This window comes from Lissotriton helveticus, chromosome 1_1, assembly GCF_964261635.1.
Source record: "Lissotriton helveticus chromosome 1_1, aLisHel1.1, whole genome shotgun sequence".
In the NCBI taxonomy this organism is placed as follows: Eukaryota; Metazoa; Chordata; class Amphibia; order Caudata; family Salamandridae; genus Lissotriton; species Lissotriton helveticus.
The window spans coordinates 1,509,253,548-1,509,267,994 of NC_136057.1; positions in this window are offsets into that span (position 1 = coordinate 1,509,253,548).

Consider the following 14,447-nt stretch of genomic DNA (forward strand, 5'->3'; position numbering starts at 1 on the left):
TCTAGGACTTAGCGAAACCTTTAGTGACTCTTACAATCTCTCAACTAAAATCCAGGCTAGGAAAACCACATTGAACCATGACTTGTTTTAGCTATCCCATGGATAGATCAAATATTATCTCTTCAGTATCCTTGAAATGGTAGTCTGAAATAAATAACAAAAGTGAAAGGCACAGATGATATGGGAATAGACAGTTCTTTGTTGTCGCTCATTATTTTACAGGCCTTGTGTCTGCCATCTGCAACATTTTTTTTCCCTGTAAGGCACTTGTCGCTAGCAACCTCCCTTGGCCACATTGACCATGGCTGATTGGCATCATCTATCATTCAACCACATCGCCTCCCCCTACCCTACCCACTCTGTAAATACCATCACACACCACTTGGTACCCCTATACCAGTAGCCAACTTTCCCATTCACTCATTGTTACTTGAGGATATGGAGCACCGGTGAATATTGGGCATGAATGCTAATAATAGCACTGATGCAGATTGAGCATGACGCTTATTGACAAGTGATCTCATTAGCAAGGGCTGTTCATATTTTTACTGAAACACAAAGCACCATATCTAATATAGACTTCTAGCCCAAGATTCCATACCGTAGTTGTCAAGCAGTATACCTGCGCAATGGTATGTGGTGTCATTTGACTCTGTGTCGTCCGCATCCGAATTGACGTTCGCAGTACCTTTATAGGCGTTGCATTGAGGTGCAATGACGTCAGTGTTTTGCATTTCAACGCCAGATAGCGCTGATCCGTGAAGAGTTGGCCTCCGTTGTTTTTTTGGCTGGCTTTTTTAAAACTTTAGTTTAACCCTTTTTTGAGAGATTTTCTCTTCTGGTGTGACAGGATGGTCCTCAAAGAAACCAGATGGTTTAAATCATGTGGTGCCTTTCATAGGCAGGTGTCTGTGACAGACTCACACTTGTTTTTTCTTTGACGCTTGGCGAGGGACTACGACTCCAAGACCTGTGAGGACTGCTGCACCATGCACCTGAAGGCGATGAGTGAGTGGCCCCTCAAGCGTCTTGTCACTCAAAGTCTGATGATTCCTTGACGCTCAAGATCGCATGGAAGGTCCCAGGACCATTCTTGGAGCTACACTCGGCGATCATTGTCCAACTTGAAGTCAGCGGGTAAGTCCAGCAGTTGAAACAAGTCTAAGAGGTCTTAGACTTCGCTACTCCCATTGTTTTCTTCTGATGAGGCGCTGGAACATTGGCACTCCAGGCCTCACACATTGGCAGAGCTTGAGTCAGGGTCTGCTCTGCACTTCCCTGACTTTCTCAGAGCCAAAATGACCTCCTCCCAGCACAAAGAATTGTATGAGGCTATGAACCTCATATTTCGGCGGCCTTATTATTATTTATGTTATAGAGCGCACTGCTACCCCCAACGGGAGTGTCCCGGCGCTGAGCAGAGAAGATGGAGTAAGTAAGTCAGCACTGTGGGGCCCGTAAGAATCTACGGTAGACTGAAGAGCCATGTTTTCACTAACTAGCGGAAGCTAGGTTCCGATGGGGCCTTCCTGATTTATAAGGGTAGGGAGTTCCAGAGGATGGCTGCCTTGACTGAAAAGGAGCGTCCACCCACTCTGGCCTTGGCAAAACGGGGGATGACAAGAAGTTCTTGGTGATTTGACCTTAGGTTTCTTGTGTGATTTGATTTTTGAATTTGTTTTCTTAGGTAGTGGGTGCCAGTGCCATTTATTGCTCTGTAGGTGAGGATGAGTACCTTGAATTCTGTACGTTTCCTTACTAGAAGCCAGTGAAGGATACGAAGATTTGGTGAAATGTGATGTTTTAGGGGGATATTTCTTATAGGCCTTGCTGCTGCATTCTGTATTGTCTGCAGCTTTCTGTACAGATAAGCTGGCAGGCCCAAATATAGACTATTAGCATAGTCTAGTTGGGATGTCACTAGTGCGTGAACAATAGTAGGTAGTAGGTGAAGGAATTTACGCAAAGCTTTTAGTTTCCAGAAACATGTAGAGGAAACCTGTCCTATCTGGGTTTTGCATGACAAAGTATTGTCGATTTTAAAACCCAGATCCCTAGCTGATGAAACAGGGCAGGGGGGTCGGTTGAGCGCTGAAGGCCATCAGAGATCTGGTCTAGGGGGTGATGGTTTATTAAAAAATAGTACTTCAGTTTTATCGGCATTAAGCCGTAAGCAATTTGTAGTCATCCAAGTGGATATGTCTGCCAGACAGTGCCGAAATTTGGTGAAGGCTGCCTTTGAATGATCTTTAAAGGAAAACATGTGCTGTGTGTCATCAGCATAGGAGATGACACTGACATCATGTTGCTCAATAAGTGGGGCCTAGGGAGCAAGGTAGATATTAAAAAGGGTGGGGCTGTTGACGCTCAGCTCAAGGGTTTTCGGTGGTCCCCCGGCCTTACTGATAGGATAGCGTTATACGCAGATGATGTGCTGTTCTTACTCACGGACCTGGATCGGTCTGGGCCACGGCTGTTGCGCATCCTGCAGATTTTCGGGGAATCCTCTGGCCTGTATGTGAACCCGGGTAAGTCCACCATGTGGGTGCTGGGCGACGGACAGACGGTAGGTGAATGGGCGGCGGACTAAGTTGGCTGCCGGGGGGATGAAGTACCTGGGAGTCTATTTGACTGAAAGTGTGGGAGTCTCCCGAGCTCGCAACCTCACTCCGGTCTGGGATCGCACACGGGCTGATCTGAAGGTGTGGTCTCGCATGCCATTGTCTATATATGGGAGATCGGACATATTCAAAATGGTGGCACTCCCACGGCTTGTATACCAACTGCAGAACCATCCATATCCTATTCCACCCCGCTGGTTTCAGCAAGTCAACTCGACGCTGGGTGGGTTCCTGTGGGAGGGGGGAACCGTAAGGGTGGCACTCCGGACATGCTTCCTGTCCACTTATGTGGGTGGCCTTGCCACATCCGATATCCTCTCATACTACCAGGCAGCGCATTTCCTCGTCCTTAACGACTGGTGGTACGGCGACAGGGGCGAGCCAGCCTATGCGGTGGAGCGTCATCTGATGGGCTCGTCCTCTGTCCACACGCTACTATACTCGGCGCCGCTCCGGCGGGGCCTTCCTTCTGGCGGCAGGCGCTACGCAGGATGAAATGGTGGAATGTCCTCACTAGGGAGACCCCTCTTTGGAGCAACGGCCGCTTGCCCCACTTGGAGACCCTTAGGGGCTTTGGGGGGTGGGATGCAATAGGTATCTCCTCTCTGGGAGATGTCATGTCGGGTGCCACACTGAAATCTTTCCTGGACCTGCAGACTGAATTCGGGATGCCCCGTTCTCAATTCTTTCGATTCCTCCAATTCCGACATGCCTTGACACCTTATCTGACGGGCATTGACACGCTCCCAGACTTTAGCCCGCTGAAGGCCCAGCTGTTCATGGGGGAACTTCCAGACAAAAAACTATCCCCTATATACCAGTCCTTGGTGCGACATTGCTCCCCTGACCTACAGAAGCTGCGGGCAGCGTGGGTGGGGGATGTAGGAGAGTTGGAGGAGGAATACTGGATGGAGGCCCTGGCGAGTCCTAGGGGGGGCGGCAATTTCCTCACGCCTGAGACTCATACAATTCAAATACCTCCACCGCACGTACTTCACTAGGGAGCGTCTATGGAAGGCAGGTATGATAAGTTCTCCGGACTGCCTGCGCTGCGGGTCAGAGGTTGGCACACTTTTACACACCACATGGGGATGTTCGGGGTTGCATAGATTCTGGACTGGGGTCTTCCGCTGTCTCTCAGAGGTATTGGCGTGGGAGCTGCCTAGGGATCCGAAATTGGCACTACTGCATGTTATGGAGGGGGTTGGGGGAATCGCTACAAACGTCACTTGCTGCTGCTTGGTCTCACCCTGGCTAAACGTGATATTGCTCGAGCCTGGAAGCCACCCTTGGCTCCGCCCCTGGCTGCTTGGAAGAACGGCATGGACTTTTGTATGGGGCTGGAACAACCCATCTTCCTGGCCAGGGGGTGCCCCCGTAAGCACTTTCGAATTTGGAAAAGGTGGGCTGACTATAGGGGACTGGACTTGGACCCTCCTCCGGAGAGTGATCTCCCTCTGGCACTTTCACTGTAGGGGGTGGTTGGAGTACGTCGATAGCGCCCTGCTGGAACTGGTGTGTATTCAATGTATATATTGTTGCATACAAGTGGTCTAGAGTGCGGCAGCAGCGCAACCTGGGGGGAGGGTAGGTGGGGGGGTGTTTTGTTTATTTTCTTAAAAACTGTCTGGCTATGCTATATTTGTTCTATTGATGTGTGCATTTGACTCCGGAGCTCGGGGCTTTTGCATTTCTATTTGTGCATACTAATAAAATCTGTTTAAAAAAAAAAGGGTGGGGCTGAGGGCCGAACCCTGGGGGACTCCGCAGATCAAAGGGTTGCAACCTTATTCTCTGGACTCGTCCCTCAAGGAAGGAGTGGCACCAAGCCAACACAGTCCCTGAGATCCCTAGTTGCCCGAGTCTATCAAGAAGAATCCTGTGTGACACTGTGTCAAATGCTGCCAAGCAGCCCCTCTGGAGCACCCTCGGGCCCCATGAGCTCAGCGGGGGCCCTCACTAGATTCTTGCCAGCCGGTTCGCCCTTGGCACCAGTCAGGCCCCATGGAGCGAAGCCCCTCAGCTCCAGGATCTGTGCCATCCCCATTGTCATTCCTGACTACAACATGGAGCTGGGCGGGTGTCCTCCAACACTGGTTTCGCTAGCAACCGCAACCGTGTCCTTTGGATCGGAGCAAGTGCATTTTGCTTTTGACAGGCCTGTACAGGGAGACGAATAGGAGGGATCTGTGTACCCTTGTGGATACCAGTTTCTCTTAGATGAGACTGAGGATAACTGGTATAAGGAACTGGCCGAGGGCAATGGGTTATACACCTGACCGGACACTGGCTTGGTCTCTCCCCTACTGTGGCTACAGAGGAGAAGGCTTTTTTTCCCTATGGTGGTGTGTATGGTGACTAATGTTTTGGACCTTCAGTTGCTCTCATTTATACTCAAGACAAACCTTGACAAAGGTACTTAAGCTTGGTGTCACCCCTTCTGAACCTTAACTCCCTTTCAGTGAAGCCTTTACCAACATCCTACTTGGGCCTAGTCCAAGCCCAGCATAGGGCCTCCTGTGCATAGGACATTTATCTGTAGCTGTTGCCCCTTCCTAGGGAACCCAGTTTCCTTACCTCGCACCCCATCCCAAAGAGCTTGGTGGTCCAAGCCTCCACCGCTGGAGTCAACCCTGGCATGTTCCCTGCCACTGCACTGGATAGGTAATACTAGAGGCTCCATACCTTTTGCAAGATAATGTTCTCATCTGCCAGCTTCATACTGCGATCCGTGAACGCTGCTTGCCTTTTGGGCCGATATTCCCATGCCATCTGCAATTCGGTTGCACAAGTGCTACCTATGGTCTCGGAGGAGACCAGAGCCATACTCTCCCAAGCTATTGCTGACAGGAGAGATGCAGCAAAGTTCACCTTATAATGTGGACTGGACACGACTGACTCTTAGGGGGAGGGGGGGAGAGTAATTTCATTATCAGTGGCTGTGCAGCGCCACACCTGACAGAGAACCACTGGCTTTTCAGGAATGTCCAAGCCTTGCCTATGGACATGCTCTATGATGGCTCTCATCTTTTTGGAGAGAATGCAGAATCAGCACTGGAGCGCTTTAAGAACAGTAGAGCTGGAGGAGCTTCGCGCGTATCCAAGATGGACGCGTGAGCACAGGGCTCCCAAGACCCTTTCCGCCTCCTGCATCTATCCTGTAAACAATCCTGATTTGGACGACGGGTACTTATCGCTGATGCCCTGCTGATGCACACACTTTTTCCGAAAATCGAATTGGCTGCCGGGAACCGGACTTACTGCACTTTGAACTTTGCGGCCTACACCGAAGACCATCCGGGGGATTGAGTCCCCGAGGTACCCAGGTGGCAATTGAACAACAACGGCTGGTGCGACACGTCCGCTGCCCCTGTGGTACTTTCGGTTTCGTTCTTGGTCATTGTAGACGGAGACTTGCTGCTGATCGGCGCGTCTGCCCTGATTCTGCTGCCAACCCTAAGCCGGCTTTGGATCCTTGCCCGCTCGCCTCTACAGGCTTGCCGCGACGGTAACCATTCTGACCAGATCCCAAAGGTTCCGTCAGAGCTCGTCGCCCATCATGGCGGGCAGGGCGGATGTCGAGAAGCGTACCACCAGAGGCCCATCCCGAGGAGGGGTTGCCCAATCCCAGACTATAGATCGCTTTACTCGCCCCAAGGGATCCCCGGGCGGAGCGAGTAAGGTCCTTGAGGAAACTGGTGATGGTGCTCCTGAAACTGAGGAGCCAACTTTGAAGAATGTTATGGGCGCCATTGCAAGTGTTCGGACTACTATGGGTCAACAGTATGAAACCCTGGCAGCTAAGATAGACACGGTGGCGATCGAAGTCATCTCATCAGAGCCGTCTTGGGGAAAACCAATGAGTGGGTCAAGTCCCTTGATATCAAGACTGTGAGCCTGACCACGGATGTCTCGGATCTCCAGACCGAAGTCCGCAATCTCCGGACGTCCAATGACCTGTTTGCCCGTCGGCTGGATGATTTCGAGAGCCGGGCCAGACGCAACAACGTCCGCATCGTGGGTGTTCCGGAGAACTCCGCAGACTTGTCTACAGACGTCCTGCTGGAAGACCTTGTCTTGAACCACTTGGCACCAAAAGGCCTCAGTAAACTTTTCACGGTGGAGCGGGCTCATAGAGTCCCTGGTGGGAAGCCTAAGCTGGGAGCCACTCCGAGGCCCATTATAGCCAGGATTTTTAATTTCCGGGACAGGGACGCTATCCTGCAAGCCTCACGTACCAATGGTCCCACCAAATTTGAGAACGTGTCGATCAGTTTTTACCCAGACTTTACACAGGCGGTGCAGAAACAACGTATGGGCTTTACGGGGGTGAAAAGGCGACTCAGGGACATGGGACTGAAATACGCCATGCTTTTCCCGGCCCGCCTGAGGATTGAACATGGAGAACGTGCGCTCTTTTTTGACCGCGCCGATTTGGCCAGTGACTGGTTAGACACTTTATCGACGCGCCATACCAGCCTGGAGAGTTCGAGGGGTGCCGACGGCGGCTTGGAAGAACAGGAGTAGTGAGTCTACCCCGGCGAGCCTGACTTTATGGCAGTGGCTCTGTGACTGTTATATTTACACAGTGTGATACCCGGGGGTGGGGGGGATTCGGGACTCTTCCTCCTCTGGGGACTCTTTCTCTCTTCTTGTAGGTTAGTTTAATGGGGCGACAGGCACACTGCAAGTTGGGGTGGCTTTTTGGTCTACCGCAGGGGTGCAGGGTGGGGGGTGTGTGTTTTGGGGGTTCTTTGGGGGGTCTTTTCTTTCTTGTTTGTATCGAGGCTGCGCTTTGTTCCATATTTGCTGCTATGTGCCTGTTTCGTGGCGGGGGGGACAGAATGTTTACTTCTGGGATGGGGGTAGGGGCTGAGGGTATTGAGCTGGAACGTCAACGGTCTTAGGTGATAGGATAAAGCGGGGGATAGTACTGCAATATTTGAAGCGATGCTCCCCGGATATAGTTTTACTCCAAGAGACACATTTAGTAGGAAATACTTGCCAAGCACTGATTAGAAGGGGTTAACGGTTGGTGGCCCATTCCGGAATCACCACTGGGTCGAGGGGGGCGGGCATCCTGGTTAGGAACTCCCTCCCCCTGGAGATAGATGGCACGGTGCTGGATGATAGAGGCCGCTATGCGGCTATTACGGGTAGGTGGGAGGGGAAGATGATCTCCATATTGTCTGTGTATGTTCCGCCTGGTCTACAGTCCACCACATTCACTGATTTGGGTAGGGTGGTTCTGGGGTTTCCTGACGGCTTGTTGGTAGTGGGTGGCGATTTCAATTCAGCTGTTAATGGGGAAGAAGATCGTAGCCCCCCCAGACTCCTTCCCACTTCGCAGCTATGGCTGGGGAAATTTTTGGACATGTTGGGTTTGGCGGATTGTTGGAGGCAACTGCACCCTGGACAGCTCCAGTACACTTTTTACTCGGGAGCTCATGGGAGTCTCTCGAGACTCGATTATATCCTCGTACCGGCGGTGCAGATGGTCTCTGTAAGGGAAATCAGGCATTTAGCTAGGGGGGTCTCCGACCACTCCCCACTCTGGCTCACTATTGATGTGCAGCTGGGGGCTGGGGGTCGGATTGCCCCGATCAACCCATGGCATTTTCATAACCCCAAAATTAGATCGGAGGTGGTTAAGTGTATGGACTTCTATTTTGCTGAGAATGAGGGGTCGATGTCCTCCCCTGTCTCCTTGTGGGAGGCTTATAAAACTGTGATTCGTGGTCAGACTCTGTCCTTGATTGCTAGCGAGAGGAGGCGCAAAAATGAAGAAGTGGTGGGCCTGGAAAATGAAATTACTGGGTTGGAGGAACAGTTGGAGTCTGGGGCTACACCTGAGGGACTGCACATTTTGGCTCTTAAACAGTCTGAATATAGGGCTCTGGTGACTGACGCGGCCAAGGCAATGAATCGTGAGCAACAGGGGCGTTTGTATGATGTGGGTGACAAAGCGGGAAAGTTGATTGCTTGGCTGGATAAACGAGATAGATTGAATCGGGTGGTGCCTGTTGTTGAGAAAGTGGACGGAACGCGAGTGGTGGACCCGGTTGAGATAGTCGAGGTTTTTGCCCAGCATTTTCGGAACGTTTACGCGCCGGTCTCGGATAGACCGGAGGAAGACTCGCACTTATTGCTTCGGGATGTCGCATTGCCTAGCCTGTCAGAATCGGACAGGGAGCTTATGGAGGCGGAATTTTCCACAGATGAAGTTGCGCTCGCTATCCACTCGCTCCGCTAGGGGAAGGCTTCCGGTCCGAACGGTATACCAGTCGAACTGTACAAGCTATGCCCTGACAAAATGGCGCCGTATCTTTGTCGGATGTTCTCGGCATCGCGAGACCTTGGGTCCCTTCCCAGGGAACAGAGACTGGCGTCCATTGTGGTCATCCATAAAGATGGCAAACCCCGCGAACACCGTTCATCGTATCAGCCGATATCACTTTTGAATGCGGAACCCAAGATCCTAGCGAAGCTTTTGGCGAACCGGCTGATTACGGTGATCAGTGACTTGATACACCCGGACCAGTCTGGTTTTATCCCCCATCGGAACACCGTGCTCAATCTTCGCCGTCTTCATGGTGTCTTGGCAAGGGTGGGGTCTCTTAATGAGCCGGCCATCTTGGTTTCTCTTGATGCCTCGATGGCCTTCGATACGGTGGAATGGCCATATCTGTGGGCTGCTCTTGCTAAGTTTGGTTTTGGCCCTACGTTTATTGAGTGGGTCAGGCTTCTGTATGAGCAACCGCTGGCTCAGGTGGTGGTCAACGGCAGAGCCTCGGAACCCTTTGTTCTCGGACGCGGCACGAGGCAGGGGTGTCCTTTGTCGCCACTCCTATTTGCGCTTGCGCTTGAACCCCTTGCTGCGTGGCTCCGCTGGGAACCCTCGCTCAAGTTCATTCGATGGTCCCCTGACTTCGAGGATCGTATATCGCTATATGCCGATGACATACTGTTGTACCTGACCTCTCCCCGTAAGTCACTTGGAGTCCTCTTCGATGTCTTGAGTTCCTTCGGGAGGAACTCCGGCTTAGTTATCAATTGGGCAAAGTCCTGTATCTACCCACTCACTGGAGAATCACCTTCTCTGCCCCGCATTTGCCCGATACCCGTTTCTGGAGGTGGCTTTAAATACTTGGGGATCTACATTTCATTGGACCCCGCGGTACGCTACGAGCGGAATTTATTACCTCCGCTTGCCCGGCTTCGGTCGGATGTTGCGGCATGGTGTGGCTTGCCTTTGTCCCCCTTGGGAAGAGCGGCCCTGTTCAAGATGATGTCTCTTCCCCGCTTCCTGTACGCCGTCCAAAACACACTTGATCTGGTGCCGGCTAGCTATTTCCGTGAAATTGAGGGCCTCCAGAGGAGACTGGTGTGGGGCGGGCGACCCCGTATTGCATTGGCAAAGTTGACTTTGCCCTGGTATGACGGTGGTATAGCGTTGCCTGATATCAAACGATACTACTGGGCTTCTCAATTGAGCGCTGTTAACCATGCCATGTACGGTCCTGTTCCGAATCCCGCATTCGAGATGGATAGGTGGCAACTGCCCGGGGGCGACTACAATAAAGCGCTCTATTCTAGAGCCGCCAGGAAGAACCTGACGGGTCCCACTGGGGTGGCGGTGCGAGTGTGGGGTAGTGCAACTGCGGCTACGGGGTGGACGGATAGGCTGACTAGAGCGACCCCCCTATATGCTGCGAAAAGACTGGGTTGTCTATGGGCGTCGAAGGGATTCGATAGATGGGACCTTATTGGCATCAGCAAAGTGGGCGACTTCTGGGCCAAAAATAGAGTTAAGACTTTTGACGAACTGAAGCAGGAGTATAAATTGAGTGATAAATAGTATTTCCGATATCTCCAAGTCCGTCATGCACTTGAATCGGTTTTCCCAGCTGGATCTACGATCCCGGAGTATTCTCCACTGGAGGACAGAGTGCTGGACGGACACGTCCCTGACAGCACTATCTCTCTTATATACAAAAAACTCATCAATGACCGTTCTGACCTCCTTATACAGCTTCGGGGTGCATGGACTGGCGATGGACTGGAGCTGGACGATGAAGACTGGCAGGCTGCGACATCCTCTCCTAAAGAGGTCGCGATTCCGGCGCGTCTCCGACTGGTACAGCTGAAGGTTCTGCACCGAGTCTATGTCACGGGTCCACGATTGATGCATATGGGTTATTCTGCGGATGGGCTGTGTAGGCGTGGCTGTGGTATGCTTGCTACTTTCCTCCACATTATATGGGAATGTCCAGAGGTAGTGGTTTTTTGGACTCGAATGCATGCGGTGATAGGTGAAGTGACGGGCGTTGGGTTATTGCCTGAGGCCAGACGCTGTTTGTTGAATGTCTGGGAGCCGAATGACTGCACTGTTGCTCAGACTCAATGAGTCACGCTAGGCAACATGGTTGCGAAGAGAGACATTGCTCAATTGTGGGGATCTCAGAGGGCACCATCAGTCCTCAATTGGAAAGAAAACATGGACTGGTGCATGTTTAGAGAAAAGATCGTGTATGTTTCCTGTGGTAGGCCCAAGAAATGGGGTAGGATATGGGGTCAATGGAATTCATACCGAGGAGAGATATGCTCTCCCCCCCCTTTCTGAAGCTCCCGACACTCCTCAATCTCCTTGACTGTGCGTTTCGGTTTCCTAGTTTCCCGTTGTGTGTGATGTGTTGCTTGCTCTCTGCCCCCCCCCTTCTCCCAGGGCCCCTCCTTCTTCATAGTGCTGTCTATTCTTCGCCTTCTCCCCCTGCCGTTTGAGACAGTCATTACATTGCAAGGTACCGCCTCGACTCTTTTCATGTTTCAGTTATTGTTGTTTTTCTTGTATAAAATGTGAAACCTTTCATTTATCCTCTTATTGACACGAGCTCTAGATAACAACATGCTTTTTCGCTGCCGGGCCTCCGGGGTGTCGGCTGATGAGCTGTGTCTTATTGTGCTACTGTTAAAGCGTATACCTGGCCGGCCCTGGTGGTTGTAGGCCTGTAATGTATTTCTCTTCTTACAAATAAAGGTTTAAAAAAAATAAAAAAATAAAAATTTAAAAAAAAGAACAGTAGAGCTACGACCAGGTCCTTCAGCTTGTCTATGGCCCCTTCTCAAACTAAGTCTGGCTTCCGCTCACATATGGGGTTTCAAGCCTTCAAGCCATGTTCATATCCTCCCAGCCACTATGGCCAACAGACTTCTCAGCCTCTTGTGGCCAGGGACGCAGGTCCTGTAGACCAGGTGGGACAAGTAGCCAGAGGTCTAGCCACTCCATCACCCCAACCAGGGTAACACAACCTCCAAACCTTTACTATGTCCTCTTGATTATCATGAGCATCTAATGGAGGACAGGATATGCCATCACTTGCTCCACTGGATGTCAATAACATGTTTGTTGGTTTTTGCAAATCCAAAGGGGCTACTCCATCCCCCTTTGTGACAACCCATGCCACCCACATACGACTGGCTGATAGAGGACAACTCTCCTTACTCCATCAGGAAGCTGCCTCTATTGGTCAGGGGAGCCATTGGGAGGGTGCCAGTATCAGAAGTAGGTTGTGGTTGCTGTTCTCGCTACTTTCTGGTGCCCAAGGAGGACGGAGGCCTTCATCCTATCCTATCCTAAACCTGTGCCGTCTCAATCTCTTCCTGAAAAAGGAGCAGTTCAAATGCTCTTGCTTCCCTAAGTTCTGTTTCCCATGGATCCAGGAGACTGGATGGTAGTGTTGGACTAGCAGGATGCATATGTCCTGTGATTCACGGTGAGCCAAGCGCACTTTCATTTTGTGTTAGAAATGGGATTTCTGGTTGCCTAGGGTATGCACCTAAGCCACGCAGAACCCCCCAATCTTGTCAGACACCTAAAATAACTGCTGCGCACCCCCTTGGTAGCTTGGCAGAGGAGTCAGGCTTATCCCAGAGTCAATGTGTAAAGCGTTTGCGCACCACACAAAAAGACTCCACACAAGGCTATAAAAATATCCTTTGTATTGTTCATGAAACACATTAGACCATAATTATATTGTTGGAACGTAGGATCTGGTTTTATGGTTATCCACACTTTTTGCTTGATGTAATCTGTTTATGACTCGTCTGACTGGAATCCTGCTAATCAGGACACCAGTGTCTGTGCTTTCTCATCCCAGATTGGACACTGGTGTACACTTATTAGTCCCTAGTATATGGTACTGAGGTAGCCAGGGCATAAGTACACCAGGGGTCCCCCATGGGCTTGGAGCATGTATTATGCCACCCATGGGAAACCACTTAATTTGTAACTACAGGCTTGTCATTGCAGCCTGTGTAAGTCGGTGCTAGCTCCACTGACGAAAGATATAGGTTTTCCTATATCTAAGGTCACTGCACTCAAAACCTATTAGTCACCCCTAAGGCAGATCTTTGGATCCTGAAGGCAGGGTGCTCAGTTCTAAGTATGAGGGTGCCCCTGCATGAGCAGGACACGCGGACAGCCTACAGAGTCCATTTTCCCAGGTTGTGAGATAGCCCTAAAACATATAGAGGGGCACTGCGTCGTTAGCCTTATGCTCTATCTTTTGAGAGGCAGTCATACCTCTCTGAGATTGTCTTGAGGCACTAGAAATATGAGAGTCCCCTGATGGAGATCTCACTCTTCTGTTGCCTGGGAGAATGCTCTGGTGGGATCTGTGGAGGTGCTGGCCCTCTCCATTTCCCAGTAGGTTTAAGTTGGCCTGGTTAAGCCTGGCAACTACAACCTGGTTAACCCCTTGATCCTGATCTTCAGGGTCGTCTACCTCTGAGTCCTCCTCCTCTTCTACCTCCTCATCTTCCTCCTCTGGGGTGGTCTCAGTGGCTGGGGGGTTCACTCCATCTCCTGATTCTAAGGGAACTGCATTTGCCTTTTCCAAGTCATCCTGTTCTAGAATGGCTATCAGGGAAGGACTGGTGGGACTTCTGCCCCTTTTTAACCCTCTTGAGATGCACAAGGTAACCAAGTCTTTGTGGGTTAGTTTGTCATAGCTGGAAGTTGCCTGGGTACGGTCAACTGTCACAGGAACAGACCCTGAGGCTTTTCCTGTGTCAGACATGACTCTAGTGTGGTGTAAGTGATGCACCTACCTACACTAAGTGTTTCCCTACTGTACCTTGCTAGTGAGTTGTAGTCAGTGTGTGCTAATCCCTTTAATCTACACCTACTAAGTTCAGTAGAACTTAAATATGCTAAGCTTTTGATTTATATGTACCTAGAGGTACTTGATGTGATCTTTCAATTTGATAAAAAGATTGCAATGGTAAAACAAACAGCAAGCTCAAATCCGCACCGCTGCTCACCAATGTGAGAAGTTGGCCTGATATATGATGTTTCCAATTCTGGAACCACCTTGTATCAGTCCAAACAACCCTTATGGTGTCTGGTTGTAAGTCAACCTTATTAGACAAGCTATCCTAGGGGTAGCATGGACTAAGCAGCCTTAAAGGCTTAACTTAAGAGGTCGTGTTAAGCGAGCTGTTTTACCACATACAATCCTGTAATATCAAATGAAAGGACACCACACAAGTATATATTATAAAAATATATGTATTTATTACTAAAAACCATCCCCAGTATTCTTTATGAATAAAGGGGCACAAGCGTTAAATCAAAAGCACAGTATAACATACAAAGTTGCACAATTTTGGATGAGGCCAAGGGGCCACTCAAACCATTTACTAAAAAAATGGTATAAGAGAGACCATTCGATCAGTGGTTAGGCCTAGGGCCTAGGGAATCGCTGGGAGCAGTCGGGACAAGCAATGCTGAAGTCGGGAAAAGCCCGCGGGATTCGGGTGCAGTGC